General features: G+C 44.4%; 1 protein-coding gene across 1 annotated transcript in view; it reads left to right on the top strand.

Annotated features, from left to right (window-relative positions):
• AFG1L (AFG1 like ATPase) overlaps positions 1-16271 on the top strand; it is a 283959-nt gene that overhangs the window by 115953 nt on the left and 151735 nt on the right. The gene's annotated exons all lie outside the window — the stretch shown is intronic.

Here is a 16271-nt window from a genome sequence, read left to right as displayed (position 1 = left end):
CCTCTACTGCCAACTCCCGACTCCATCCCTTCTATTTTGCTGTGCTGTATGCCTGGAACAAACTGCCTGACTCAGCATATCTGGCTCCATCTAGCACAGGGGTCTCAAAGTCCTTCCTCGAGGGCCGCAATCCAGTCGGGTTTTCAGGATTTCCCCAATGAATAGATAAGGTAGACAGGGACAGATTCTTCAGACTGTGGGGAACCACAAGTACAAGAGGGCACTCAGAGAAACTGAAAGAGGACAGGTTTAGAACCAATGCCAGGAAGTTCTTCTTCACCCAGAGAGTGGTGGACACATGGAACGCACTCCCGGAGGTTGTGATAGAGCAGAATACGCTACAGGGATTCAAAGAAGGTTTGGATAAATTCCTGAAGGATAAAGGGATTGAGGGGTACGGATAGAAGTAGAGATAGGTTATAGGAAGAGTCAGGGACCACTTGACAGGTTATGGACCAGGTCATGGACCTGATGGGCCGCCGCAGGTGCGGATTGCTGGGCGCGATGGACCTCTGGTCTGACCCAGTGGAGGCAACTTCTTATGTTCTTATGAATCTGCATGAGATCTATTTGCATGCACTGCTTTCAATGCATATTCATTGGGGAAATCCTGAAAACCCGACTGGATTGCGGCCCTCAAGGAGGGACTTTGAGATCCTTATCTAGTGGTATTCCAATCCATGAAGATGATTTCAAATCCTAACTCCAACCCACCTGTAAAGCAGCCCTATTGGTTTTGTCATTTCCTCTTTAGTTCCCTCCCCTCGCTGCCTTATCACTCCTTTTGTAATCCCCTACGCAGCGTCTATTGATTCACCCGTTTTGTCCTGTTTGTCATTAGATTGTAAGCTTTTTCAAGCAGGGACTGTCTCTTGCATGTTCAAGGTTCAACGCTGCGTGTATTTAGTAGTGCTAGTAGCAGCAGTAAAAAAATAAAGTACAGTACTCCCCTGAAATTCGCGGGGGTTCTTGGAATTTTGAAAAACCGCAAATACGTTTTTTTGCCTGTCAAAAGGCAGGAGAAGGTAGCTGGGGTGCCAACGGTGCAGAAAATCACTTGTGGTATACTCCAACCGCCTCTTCCTGTTACTAAAGTCAGGCTGCACCAATCAGGAGCGGCTTTGACACACCAGATAGCATGTCAAAGCAGCTCCTGATTGGTGTAACCCTGACTTTAATACAAGGAATTGGCTGGCGGTCAGAAAATACCACAAATTATTGAGTCCCCGATTCGCGAACTGCGGATTTGCAGGGGTTTACTGTACTTGTGGGCTTACAATCTTATATAGTCTCAGTGCTTGTTACTTTGCATCCCGTTGAGGTTAAAAACCCTGACACATTCCTCCCAGAGCATTCGTACTAATAAAAATGGATCTTCCTGCTGCTGCAGAAATTAGATTAACATGTCATGTAAGAGATTGTTAAGAGGAATGCCTCGGATTAGAGCACAATTATTAGATTTTGTAGGTGTTTAAAATCATGGCTGTTCAGTAACTATCTAAGGGAGATTATCTTTATCTATTTGCATTACTATTGTATTTATTTCTACAGTAAGTGGCTTTGAGCCGATGGCTGAAGCACTATATATCTTTATGTTTATTAAAAACTTTATATACCGCGTATACAACCCTAAGGGGGAAATTCTATAAATAGCGATGAAGTTAATTGAGAAAAGCTGTTTAAAATAGCAAAAGAACGATAAGAATAAAGTGCCTACCGGTTCCTAAATAGAAAGTGCCGGAATCTATCTTATGTAGTCACTTTAGGGATTGGGATTTGTATACCACCTTTTTGCAGTTTTACAATCACACTCAAAACGGTTTACATACAGGGACTTCAAGCATTTCCCCTGTCTGTCCTGGGGCAATGGGGGGAATAAGTGACTTGCCCAGGGTCACAAGGAGCAGTGTGGGGTTTGAACCCACAACCTCAGGGTGCTGAGGCTGTAGCTGTAACTACTGCACTGCTCTAGAAATCAAAAATGGAGCAAAAGTGAGCCATTGTGACATCACTGGCTCTTAGGCATTGGTGGAATGAGGCATTATGATGTCACAATAGCAGCTCTGGTGATCAGAGGCTGAAACTTCACACTATTATTTGTTCAATTTTCTATACCGTTTTCCCAGGGCAGCTCAGAACAGTTTACATGAATTTATTCAGGTTCAAAAGCATTTCCCCTGTCTGTCCTGGTGGGCACACAATCTATCTAATATACCTGGGGCAATGGGTAGGATTGAGTGACTTGCCCAGGGTCACAGGGAGCAGCATGGGCTTTGAACCCACATCCTCAGAGAGCTGAGGCTGTAGCTCTAACCACTGTGCCACGCTCTCCTCCACTACAATATCAGAAGTGAGCCAAGTCTAGAACAATGAAGCCATTGTGACATCACTGATGAGGACGGCTCTTATTGGTGGACTGAGGCATTATGACATCACAATCTCAGCTCTGGAATGTTGCTTCTCTGCCAGGCTTTATGACATCGGGGAAAGGGACTGGGACTTGTATCCTGCCTTTATGTAGTTCCACAATCACACTCGAAGCAGTTTACGTACAGGTCCTTCAAACATTTTCCCTCTCTGTCCCAGGGGGCTCACAATCTATCTGGGGCAGTGGAGGATTAAGTGACTTGCCCAGGGTCACAGGGAGCAGCACAGGGTTTGAACCCGCAACCTCAGGGTGCTGAGGATGATTGTAGTTCTATGCCACACTCTCCTCCACTTTAGGCCACCGAATGCCAAAGTAGGCCTGGCCAACGCCAGAAGTGGCGTTAGGTGGCCCAAAGCGTCTTCGTAGGCGTGATTCATGCAAAGATAGGCACTGGAAATGTAGGCCCGGATAACCCTGTCTTTGCAAGGGGATCACGAAACTAGTTCAGCTGATCGCAGCAGGGGAATCCCCGATCAGCTGAGCTGGCAGGTCTCCCCAAAGCCTCCGTTTCTGGGAGTCCTGCTGTCTCAGCTGATTGGGGATTTCCCTGCCGCAGTTCTCTAACGGGCGCTGGTGTGCGATTGATATACAATCAGCGGCCACTTTTAAGCTGGCCGCCAACTTTGGCACTGGTTTGAGAATCCAGAACTTGCATTAACCCAGGTTAAGAAAAGAGACACATTGTCAGGCTTGTAGAGGCAGGGCGATACCTCTGTGTCTAACTTATCTTAGCTATCAATGAAATGAGCTAAATGCAAGTAAATCAAGTCAAATTGATGCTATATGTAATTCACAATAATAAAATGCCAAATAGACTGTTGAATGCACCATCTATATGTACAAAAGAAGATATTTCTATCCATATTAAATAACCTATTGCATATTTGGTTTATATAGGGATATTTTAGCTGAGTTAAAAAAAATCTTAAATCTTTGCTCAGGTGCCATCTAGTGTTTGCCAGTGTTAATGCAGCTTTTTGGAGGTGCATTTTGGGATTTTTTTTTTTTTTTTTTTTGGTATTTGCGTTGATTATTTTCCGCATCCTGTTGCTGCAAAAGACGAGCACAGTAACTATTCAGCATTCTGCAGCATATATAATAGGCATTTAAATAAACTATTACACAAATGTAGTTCCTTGATTACAGTCAAATTATAAAAAAAATATATTGTTACTCCTCGGTTCGCACTATTATTTACAGACAACTAGGAAATGCTAAATTAAATAGGCATCAAAGTTAAGGGCAGAGTAGAGTGTGGCAAGCTCTTGTTTCACACAAAAAAAAATACAATAAGTTTACTCATATCAATAAAACATTCCAAGATTTGCTTTGCCAAGTATTACAATCAATGTCCAAACTGAACAGTAGTCTGAGTGCCATACTAAGGGCTCCTTTTACGAAGCCGCATTAACGGTTTAATGCGTGTTATAGCACACGCTAATTTGCCAGCTGCGCCAGCTGCTACCGCCTCCTCTTGAGCAGGTGGTAGTTTTTCAGGGGTTAATGCGCGCTAAGAAGGAGCCCTAAGTGCATCAAAGAAAAATTCTCTCTCTAGTATAACTTCTAGGTGTTACCAAGAATGGCCTCTTAGCCTTGTAAATCAACAAAACAAGTATGGCAGACTCGGAAAAGCTTCTTGGCGAAAGGTGTTAGGGCATTTTTTGATGAACACTCCACACAAAAAATATTTCCGCACTGTCTGCAGCCAAAACGCTTCTTTGTGTGTCGCCGATTTCATCGGCTGAAAAGGTTTGTTGCTTGATTGGTTTCAGGAAGAGTTTGAGTAAACTAAGAGAAATGTCGATCACAAAGACAGGCCAGAACTAATGCACAATTGTATTCATAGATATTGTCACAGCGTAAAGCGCCAGATTTCATAAATCCTTGTTGTGGATTGTTCTGAAGAACGTACCTATAAGTTCCAGCATATTAAAGATGATAGTAGATAATGTGAATTTTTACTGTTTTGATGCTATCCTCAAATTCATCGGACTGAATCTTTTGGCTGCCCCTTCTTTGGGATAGCACACTTCCATAGTAAGAGATTTGTCACAGCATACACTAACCAGGGCAGGCGTTGCTGTCTCTTTCTTTCAATGGGACTGAAACAGTGGTTCAAAAAAATCAATTTGCAATTTTGTTCCTAAATTTTTAAAGTAAGGCATACATTTAAGATGAGCAAGACACACAAACTATGGTACTCTGAATAACATATGGATGCAAAAGATGGTCAGTGAAGAAGCAGGACAGCAAGAAAATTGAGACCTTTAGCCAATAATAGAGAATATACCTTGGGCTGCCTGAAGAACAAGAAATCAGTAGTGGAGGAGATGAAACCTCAGCTATGTGAAAAGAAGAATTAGTGAAATGCATCATACATGGAGGACAGACCCAACGATGGATCCATAGAATAACCTCAGTGACGGAAACCCCTGTATCAACAATATAGCTGCCTGTGAACTTTGAACTTGTATTAGTTGGATTGGAAGTTTAGGATTGTTTATATAAGTTTTGATCTTGATTTAAGAGGTTTTATTATAGAAACATTAAGGCCGATAAAGGCCAAATGGCCCATCAGCATCCTCTATCTCCTCCTTTCCCTAAGAGATCCCATGTGCCTATCCCACACTTTCTTGAATTCAGACACAGTCTTGGTCTCCACCAACTCTACCGGGAGATTATTCTTCACTTCATCCTGTGCCTTCTCATTCCAGAGCTTCCTTTCAAATGAAAGAGATTTGCCTCATGCACATTTATGCCTTGTACGTATTTAAACATCTCTATCTCCCCTCTCCCACTTTTCCTCCAGATTACAATATTGAGATCTTTTAAGTCTGTCATAAGAATAGCCTTACTGGGTCAGACCAATGGTCCATCAAGCCCAGTGGCCCGTTCTCACGGTGGCCAATCCAGGTCACTAGTACCTGGCCAAAACTCAAGGAGTAGCAACATTCCATACAGAATCTCAAGGCAAAGCAAGATTCCCGAATCCCAGAGAGGAACAAGATTCTAGAATCCCAAAGAGTAGCAACATTCCATGCTACCGATCCAGGGCAAGCAGTGGCTTCCCCCCTGTCTTAATAACTGACTATGGACTTTTCCTCCAGGAACTTGTTCAAACCTTTCTTCAAACCAGCTACGTCTTATGATGAAGACCACCGCTTTGTCCACTTTTAGTTTAGCTAGCTCCTCTGAAATCGATCAAGTCTCCACGTTTAAGTTTTGATGTACTGCTCAGTGGTGTACAATTAAAAGTGGGATAAAAGAGGATAATATAAAAGTGAAAAAATCTATACATAATGACAGTATACACATAGCACAAAAAGGAAGAACTAGCACCCTTCCATCCCTACTTGTGTTTGTCTTCTGTGGTCCTGCTCCCAGAGCTTCACCTAGGACACAAAACAGAAATTTGTTAAGCCATTTAGCATTATCTTTTTCAGCTTCTACAAATGTCTCCCCTTCACCTTTCAGTCTCACAATATCACTTTTGCCTAAAAAAATGTCTTGTTCCCCCATTCTACCGTGTCAGCTATTTTTTCTTCCATCCTCTCTTAATTTTTCCAGATATTTTAACTTGTCTTCTTCTTTCTGTGATCTTTCGTAGTTTATGAAAGCTAACCTCTTATTCCTTACCTTCTCAGCTACTACTTTTGAGAACCAAAGTGGCCTTTTCCTTTTACTTTGACTTACTTGCCTCACGTAAAGGTTTGTTGCCTTTACAATCGCTCCTTTCAGTTTTGCCCACCGCATTTCTACTCCTTCCAAATGTTCCCATCTAGACAATTCCTTGACATAATCCCACCTCTGAACAAAGTTAGTTGGTTTTTTTTAAGTGTAGAACCTTTGCTTTTGAATAAGCCCTCTCTATACCCATCTTAATATTAAACCGCACCATGCAGTGATCACTGGATGCCAGATGACCCACTGTAACATCAGAAACACTTTCCCCGTTTGTAAGCACGAAGTCCAGTTTCACCCCCATCCCGTATGGGTTCCATTACCAACTGCTGGAACAGTTCTCCTTGTGGAGAATCCAGGATCTCCCTACTTATAGAAGACCCCGCAATAGGGATACCCCAGTCGAACATCCGGCATGTTCAAAATCACCTATTAGCAAGACTTCCCCTTTTTAAGAGATATTCTGAATGTCTACTATTAAATCTCTGTGAAGGTGGACTGTATATCACACCACTGTAGATACATTTTCCATTCCCTCTTTCTAGATTGTTCCGCAGTACCCTCTTCCTTACCTTGTGAATCTTGCAATCGTGTGGCTTTAATATGATCTTTAACCTACAACACCAGTCCTCCTCCTTCCTCCTCTCTTTCCTGAACAGTCGTGATTCTCTGTGATTGCTACTAAATCCATCTCAGCCTCTGGATCCCATATTTTGAGCAGCTGTCCAGACATTACCCCCTTTACCTCGTTGTTTAGTGATTCCCTTACCTGATATCTTGCCCCAACGATTCTAGTTTAAAGCTCTCTTCAGTAAGTGACATTTTTTCCCCTCCTTTGATCGATGCATATCGTTCCTGTTCAGAAGCCCTTGGAAACACTCTTGATGACACCATCCACGCAGCCATGCATATGCATATTTGTAATGTTTTAATTTGCATTATGCCTCAGGTTTTTAATTGTCCTGTTCTGTAAACTGTTTTGGCTCTTGCAGGGCCCGTGAAAATGTTTGAACTTTTTCCGAAAGCATAAAAATGAAATTATTTATTTTTATGCCTTGCCTTTTGACCTTGGAAATATTCACAAGACAGAGAATATATAAAATATACATACAATTAAAATTCAAAGCTCAGTCATGTATCAAATGCCACTGAGGGAGGGGGGGGAGTTCAGTAATTGAGAGTCTGTGCAAATTGTATTGGCATCCTTTCCCCGTGTGGGGATCAGCAATACAGTTCCATTGTGAAATATATCTCGGAGCATTTACATTCAGAACTGCTCTTTTTATGTAAATGAACCCAGAAAATTTATGCATACAGTCATGTTTTTAAAAATATATGCATAAATGCTGCTCCCTCCCCAAAGTCCCCTCAAGAACCACTTCATTTGGATAAGATAGGCATGTACAGGATGTACACACAATTTTATAAGTGCCTAAATCTTCCTATTAATCAACATTTCTGCACAGCAGTGGTTTTAAAAAACTGTTCTCTGAATCACTCCCTAACTCCCACTCGCTTGTAAAGTACCCATTGTCTATTTGTGCTGTTTTAATTAGACGATAAGCTCTATTGATCAGGGATTGTCTCTTACATGCGCTATAGAAATGATACCTACAGTAGTAGTGAGGTGGCTGTGGCTGTTACATTTTTGCAAAAATCAAGTTGGAAGTGAAATGAAATTCAGTGTGGACGTCCCAATGAGAAAAGTGACCGAAAATGGCTTTCTCTGGAACGTGGCTTTCACAGACCCTAAATATGACCAGATCAGGCAGCATCCCTCTGCCCAACCTCTGCGAACACTGCCCTTAACCCACATACCATTTATTTATTGATTCATTTAAGTTATGTATTTACTGCCTACTAATTGTCTACGCAGTTTACATTCAGGTACTTATTCCTGGAGGAAAAGTCCATAGTCTGTTATTGAGAAAGACATGGGGGAAGCCACTGCTTGCCCTGGATTGGTGTCATGGACTGCTGCTGCTATTTGGGTTTTTGCCAGGTACTTGTGACTTGGATTGTCCTCCGTGGAGACGGGATACTCAGCTAGATTGTCCCTATCTGTCCCGGTGGGCTCACAATCTGTCTAATGTGCCTTGGGCAGTGGAGGATTAAGTGACTTGCCCAGGGTCACAGGGAGCAGTGCAGGATTTGAACCCACAACCTCAGGGTGCTGAGGCTGTAGCTCTAACCACTGTGCCATCCTCTCCTCCAATACAATAACAGAAGGGAGCCAAGTACAGAACAATGAAGCCATGGTGACATCACTGATGAGTTTGGCTCTTAGGCATTGGTGGAATGAGGCATTATGACATCACAATATGAGCTCTGGAATGTTGCTGCTAGGCATTATGACATCAGGGAAAGGGACAGGGACTTTTAGCCTGCCTTTTTGTAGTGTTACAACCACATTGAAAGCAGTTTACATACAGGTACTTCAGGCATTTTTTCTGTCTGTTCTGGTGGGCTCAGTGGAGGATTAAGCGACTTGCCCAGGGTCACAGGGAGCAGCATGGGGCTTGAACCCACAACCTCAGGGTATTGAGGCTGTAGCTCTAACCACTAGGCCGCTCCCTCCTCCTACCATGTTAGCAGCATGGTAATAAAGTTGCTATAATGTTTGTTTTTCCAAATGCTGTTGTCCTTCTTTCAGGACCAGCTGCTCCTGTTGCGTTATTATTCAGAAGACTTCAGGACCAACTGTTTAGTTTTGTCCGTTATTCGACAATCGTCCCCTCTTCAGCACCATAATCCCTCTGCTCACAACAGAAGAGACGTGGAAGAGGTGGGCAACGCAAAGCCTTCATCGTGTACCTTTGGCCTGAGAAAACTCCGGCTGTCATCCAGATGAGTTTTGAAAATACTCCAATTATGACGTTCACTTAAATGCTTTTATCTGTAGAACCACTTGGAATTTCAGGACAAATCCGATTTGATTTTCAAGCTCAGATTTATGAGACATGGCTCATCTCGCAATGCTTCTTGCCACTAGGATAATGGCATTTAAAAGCGATTGTCAGATTTAAACAGGGATCCATGTCTGGTGATTTTATAAATGCCTTCATCCCCTTAGCCACTTGCAAGAACTCAAGACAGCTTCATTTTAAAGCTGAGGATTGATGGGTTGTAGTGAGACGACATGTAAATCGGCACCATATTGCTTGAAATGTACAAAATTATTTTCCTTCTGTCCAAGGCAGATAAACCATTTGTCAAAGGCTGAAGACCAAGAACTCTGGAGAGAAATTAATCTACACATTATGTAGAGAAGCTGCAAGGTGATGACTTGCTTTCACCTTATTAAATACGCTGAATGCGCTCCTTTAGAAAGATTGGTTCAGTGTGTGTGATGTCATGGGGAAACAAATTAACTCCATCCAGTCCTGTTTTCATAGATTGTCCTGTTAAAATAGGTATATTTAGGGGGATTTACAAAGACTAGGGGAGACTCAAAGTTACAGAGTAATACTTTTAAAACCAACAGGAGGAAATATTTTTTCACTCAGAGAATAGTTAAGCTCTGGAACGCGTTGCCAGAGCATGTGGTAAGAAAGGTTTGGACAAGTTCCTGGAGGAAAAGTCCATAGTCTGTTATTGAGAAAGACATGGGGGAAGCCACTGCTTGCCCTGGATTGGTGTCATGGACTGCTGCTGTTTTTTTGCCAGGTACTTGTGACTTGGATTGGCCTCCGTGGAGACGGGATACTGAGCTAGATAGAAACATAGAAATTGACGGCAGAAAAGGGCCATAGCCCATCGAGTCTGCCCATACCAATGACCCACTCCCTGACTTTTACTCCCCTATAGATCCCACGTGAATATCCCATTTTCTCTTAAAATCTGACACACTGTTGGCCTCAATCACCTGCTGAGGCAGCTCGTTCCAATGATCGACCACCCTCTCGGTGAAGAAGATTGGCCTGATCAAGTAAGAAATAAATAATCAGTAATAAAGTTAGATCCAGTCAATTTTTAGCTGGTGCCAGTGAGTGTTTGTTTTAAAAGCTGGACCACTATAGGCTAATTTAGAGCTGGATATTCAGTGTTAGGCCAGTTCAGTGGCTACAGCCATTATTTAGTGTTGGACCCAAATAGCTAAGTCCTGGTAATCTGGTTAACACTGAATATTGCCAGTACTTGCATAACTTTGGGACTCTTTTGGCTCTGTCCCCGAGCCATCTTGGTGCTGCCCAGACAGCATTGCAGCAATTGGAACAGCTAAGTGCCACCGACTATCCCCCTCCTAAGGTGTGCGGTGTGATGTAAGTGGGCAGGAGCCTTTCCTGCCTCGTTAAGTCAGTTTGAATATTGGGTTCAATGAGTCTAAAATGTCTTATGGTCAGCGGAAATTTCCCCAACAAATGCAGAACGAGGAAGAGCATAAGGGACTTCAGACCTGAATTAATGTATCCATCTGTACTTCCCCCATGCCTATGGCAGAGGTATGCAAAAAGAGAAAACAAAACAGTGGCGATGACTGCCAAAGCTCGTGTAAAGTAGTTTTATTTATTCTCATGGCTTCTTATTGATTTGACACGGGCCTGCATCAGCAGTCTAAACATATAGGAACAAGGGGAAGAAAAGAACAGAAATCATATGTACAGTATATACTCGAATATAAGTCGAGACCCCCGTTTTCCCCCCAAAAAGGAGGAAAAATGGTTGACTCGAATATAAGTCAGGTGACTTAATATTCAAGTGCCCTGCCTGGATCTGCACCCAGAGCTCCTCCCTGTCAGGCACTGCACCTAGCCCCCTCCCTCCTCCTCCCCTTCTTCCCTCCTCCCCTGTCAGGCTCTGTATCCAGCCCCCTTCCTTCCCTCCCTCCCAGGCTCTGCACCCTGCCTCCCCTCCCTGCCCTGTCTGTCATACCTGCTCTGCCAATCTTTGGTGGTGCAGCGGGAAGGAGCAAGCTTTCTACGCTCCTGTCCTGCTGCTAACCCTGTCAGTCGGTCGCTGCCATGGCCGCCGTGAGTTCCGGTTTCTTCAGCCGCACTTTGACTCTTCTGCTTGGCGCTGAGCGGCTTCCTGACTGGCTCCCACGAATTCATCTGATAACCAATTCATTGTATAACATCCACATATGGATGCTCCCTTTCAGCCTGGCATCGTCACCCAGAGTCTTCACCAAGTGTCTGGTTGTGGTGGCCGCAGCGCTCAGGAACCATGGTATTCAGGTGTTTCCCTACCTGGACGACTGGCTCATAAAGGATTCCACGTCTCAGGGAGTCGTCCTGGCGACTCAGCGCACGATCTGGTTCCTGCAGAGTCTGGGGTTCGAGATCAACTTTCCAAAATCCCATCTGCATCCCTCCCAGACTCTTCCCTTCATCGGAGCTGTTCTGGATACTGTACAACTTGGAGCGTTCCTCCCTCAACAACGTCTGGAAGCGCTTCTCCATCTTTGTCATTCAGTGTCCTCTCACCCGTCCATTTTGGCGAGACACATAATGGTTCTTCTGGGCCACATGGCCTCTACAGTACATGTGACTCCTTTTGCCAGACTTCACCTCAGAATTCCTCAGTGGACCCTGGCATCTCAATGGTCACAGGTTTCTGACCCTCTAACTCGACACATCCAGGTCACTCCTGCTCTGACACAGTCTCTTTGCTGGTGGATGCTCTCTTCCAATCTATCCAGAGGCTTACTTTTTCACATGCCCCCCCCATCAGAAGGTTCTCACGACCAACTCTTCGACTTACGCTTTGGGGGCTCATCTGGATGGTCTCCACACTCAGGGCTATTGGACCAGTGCAGACTGCCAGTGCCACATCAATCTCCTGGAACTTAGGGCAATTTGCAATGCTCTCCATGCTTTTCAACAACTGCTTCACTGTCCTCATTCGCACGGACAACCAAGTTGCCATGTATTATGTCAACAAACGGGGAGGCACGGGCTCGGCCTCCCTCTGTCAGGAAGCTCTGAAAGTTTGGGATTGGACAATCCGCCACAACACCTTCCTCAAAGCTGTCTACATTCAGGGGGCGGACAATGCCTTAGCGGACAACTTGAGTCGTCTTCTGCAGCCTCACGAGTGGACTCTCCATTCCACGCCCCTTCATCACATTTTCTCTCTGTGGGGAACCCCTCAGATAGACCTCTTTGCAGCCCCCCACAACTTCAAGCTGCCTCAGTTCTGCTCCAGGATCTACACTCTTCATCGCCTCGAGGCAGATGCTTTTCTTCTGGACTGGACAAATCTCTATATGCGTTTCCTCTATTTCCTCTCATTCAAAAGTCTCTGGTCAAGCTGAAGTCCGACCATGCAACCATGATTCTGATTGCTCCTCGGTGGCCCAGACAACCTTGGTACTCCCTTCTACTTCAACTCAGCAGCAGGGAGCCCTTCCTTCTGCCAGTGTTTCCATCGCTGCTTACACAGCATCAGGGATCTCTGCTTCATCCCAACCTGCAGTCTCTACATCTGACAGCTTGGTTCCTATCAACGTAACTCCTCTCCAGTTTTCGCAAGCTGTGAGGGAGGTTTTGGAGGCTTCACAGAAGCCTGCTACTAGACAATGCTATCACCAAAAATGGACTAGATTTTCTACTTGGTGTTTTTCTCATCAACAGGAGCCTCAACATTCCTCCTTATCTTCAGTTTTGGATTATCTGTTGCACCTTTCTCATTCTGGTCTCAAGTCTACATCGATACGAGTCCATCTTAGTGCAATTGCTGCTTTCCATCAGCCGCTTCAAGGGAAACCTCTCTCTGCTCATCCTGTGGTTTCCAGATTCATGAAAGAACTTTTCCATGTCAATCCTCCTATCAAGCCACCTCCAGTGGTTTGGGACCTCAATATTGTTCTTTCTCAGCTTATGAAACCTCCATTTGAACCTATTGACAAGGTTCATCTGAAGTATCTCACTTGGAAAGTGGTGTTTCTTATTGGCCTCACTTCTGCTCGTCGAGTTAGTGAGCTTCAAGCGTTGGTGGCGGATCCACCTTTTACAGTGTTCCATCATGACAAGGTGGTCCTTCGTACTCATCCTAAATTCCTTCCTAAAGTTGTCTCGGAATTTCATCTCAATCAATCCATTGTTCTTCCAGTGTTTTTTCCGAAGCCTCATTCTCATCCTGGGGAATCGGCTCTGCATACTCTAGCCTGTAAACGTGCTTTGGCTTTCTATCTGGAATGCACCGAACCGCACAGATCTGCTCCTCAACTCTTCGTCTCCTTTGATCTGAATAAGTTGGGACGTGCTATTTCTAAGCGTACCATCTCCAACTGGATGGCGGCTTGTATCTCTTTCTGCTGTGCCCAGGCTGGATTACCCCTTCACAGTAAAGTAACAGCCCATAAGGTCAGAGCGATGGCAGCTTCTGTGGCTTTCCTCAGAACGACACCAATTGAGGAGATTTGTAAAGCTGCCACTTGGTCCTCGGTTCATATCTTCACTTCTCATTATTGTCTGGATACTTTCTCCAGATGGGATGGACAGTTTGGCCAAACTGTATTGCAAAATTTATTCTCCTAAGTTGCCAACATTCCCACCATCCCATTCTGGTCAGCTTGGAGGTCACTCATTAGTGAGAATACCTGCCTGCTTGTCCTGGGATAAAGCACAGTTACTTACCGTAACAGTTGTTATCCAGGGACTGCAGGCAGCTATTCTCACGTCCCACCCACCTCCCCTGGGTTGGCTTCTCTGCTAGCTATCTGAACTGAGGAGACGTGCCCTGTGCTGGGCAGGAAGGCACTCGCGCATGCGCGGTGCGGGCGACTCGAAACTTCGAGTTTCATCAAGCAAGACTGCTTGTGAGGCGTCCGCATCGGGGCTCCATTGGATCACGTCACCCATTAGTGAGAATAGCTGCCTGCTGTCCCTGGATAACAACTGTTATGGTAAGTAACTGTGCTTTATCTGAAGTCATCTACTGTGTTACTATATTATCTGCATTTTTCAGTTTTTTTTTAGGGGGGGAACATTTGTATTTTTCAAAATTGTGTGCAAGCATTGCATCATATCAGTTTGGTAAGAAGTTATATGAGACTGGAGCATAATGTTCTAGTATTACTCCTCCCCAGTGCATTCGCGAGTTTTGAGATTCATATTCAGAGATCATCAAGACATGGATGTTCAGTTTGGCCCTTTTTATGGTAGACCAGCTACCAGTGATGTGATAACTGGTGTTTGTCATATCTCTCAGGTACTTAAACATGGCAGACACTTGGAGGGGCATAATCAAAAGAAACGTCTAAGACCGTTTTTGGCCTAAGTCGCTAGTCACCCAAGTCGGCTAAGGAAAATATCCATTTCTAAAAAATACGTCCAAAATATTTCCTCCCCCCCCCCCGAAAATTGTCTAGTTTGATGGTCCAGACTGCTAAGTCATCTATTGTTATACCCCATTCTCATGCAAAAATTCATCCAAGTCAAAAACGCCCAGAACAAGACCTTTTGGACATGGGCAGGGTCAGCAAAGTGATGGACTGGACACCCAATCATTGCACCAAAGTAGTGGGGTACCTTACAGTGCACTGCTGTGAACTTCACAAAAAGGGTGCCACATAAACATGTTTAAGTACCTGAGAGATATGACAACTCCCTTATACATGGTGAGCCCCCCAAAACATCCTCAGAACCTACTAGACCCACCTGTCTACCACCCCAATAGCCCTTATGGCTGCAGGTGCCACTTATATGGCAGTACAAAAGGTTTTGGGGGTGCACATGTTTCACCATGAATGCAGTGATTAGTGTGGCTTATGGGCCTGGGTCCTCCTCTCCATGGTTCACTAACCCACCCCCAAGACCACTTAAGCCACCTCTGTGCAGCTCTACTAGGCTTTCCTATGCCAGGTGCTGATGTTCTGGAGGCAGATGTGTATTTTTTAATTATGATTTTTATGGTGTTGTGGGGGGTCAGTGATCACTGAGGCAGTGTGTGTGGGTCTGTACTTTATGTCTGCAGTGCTTATCTGGTCACTTTGGATACCTTTTTGCCACTTAAACCTGTTTTTACACGGCCTAAGTCATAACATTCAACTTCCGTCCAGGCTGCCTCGTTAAACTTTCGGTTATACTTGCAGTACGACTAAGTTTAGATTTGCCCATGTCCCGCCCAAATCCTGCCCTCACCACTCCTCCTAAAATGTCTCTTTTAGCTCTGGTCATACAGCAGCACTGACAAGGCCTAAGTCATTTTTAGGTATGTCTAAAACCTATTTCGATTATCAGCACTTGAATGACTTGTCTTTTAGATCGTCCAAGTACTGATTTAGGCGGGTTTTTAGACGTATTAATTTTTTTATTATGAGCCCTAAAGTATCATCTTATGAACAGAAAATTCTCCTTTTGAATAAATAATCTAATCTAACGCAGGACTTAATTAGTTGCAGGATCATTATATAAAACTTATGTGACTTACAAAGGAAAAGACCCAAATAATGATGATATAGCGGTACTAGAAAAGGTTCAAAGAAGAGTGACCAAGGTGGTAAAGGGGATGGAACTCCTTTCGTATGAAGAAAGACTAAAAAGGTTGGGGCTCTTCAGCTTGGAAAAGAAATGACTGAGGGAAGATAGGATTAAAGTCTACAAAATCCTGAGTGGAGTAAGAACATAAGAAGTGCCGCTGCTGGGTCAGACCAGTGGTCCATCATGCCCAGCAGTCCACTCATGTGGCGGCCCTTTTGGTCAAAGACAAGCGCTCGAACTGAGACTAACCCTACCAGTGTACATCCTTGTTCAGTAGGAACTTGTCTAACTTTGATAGAAACCTTCAAAATCCTGAGGGGCATAGAGAAGGTAGACAGGGACAGATTCTTCAGACTGTGGGGAACCACAAGTACAAGGGGTCACTCGGAGAAACTGAGAGGGGACAGGTTTAGAACAAATGCTAGGAAGTTCTTTTTTACCCAGAGGGTGGTTGACACATGGAACGCGTTTCCGGAGGTTGTGATAGGCCAGAGCACATTACAGGGGTTCAAGGAGGGTTTAGATAGGTTCCTAAAGGATAAGGGGATTGAGGGGTACAGATAGAAGTAGAGGTAGGTTAGAGAAATGGTCAGGAACCACTTCACAGGTCATAGACCTGATGGGCCGCCGCGGGAGCGGACCGCTGGGCGCGATGGACCTCTGGTCTGACCCAGTGGAGGCAACTTCTTATGTTCTTATGTTTGTCTTGAATCCATGGAGGGTGTTTTCCCCTATGA

Source organism: Geotrypetes seraphini, chromosome 3, assembly GCF_902459505.1.
Source record: "Geotrypetes seraphini chromosome 3, aGeoSer1.1, whole genome shotgun sequence".
NCBI classification, from domain to species: Eukaryota; Metazoa; Chordata; class Amphibia; order Gymnophiona; family Dermophiidae; genus Geotrypetes; species Geotrypetes seraphini.
Note: the sequence above shows the minus strand (reverse complement) of the source record. Positions and strands in the feature narration are given on the sequence as shown.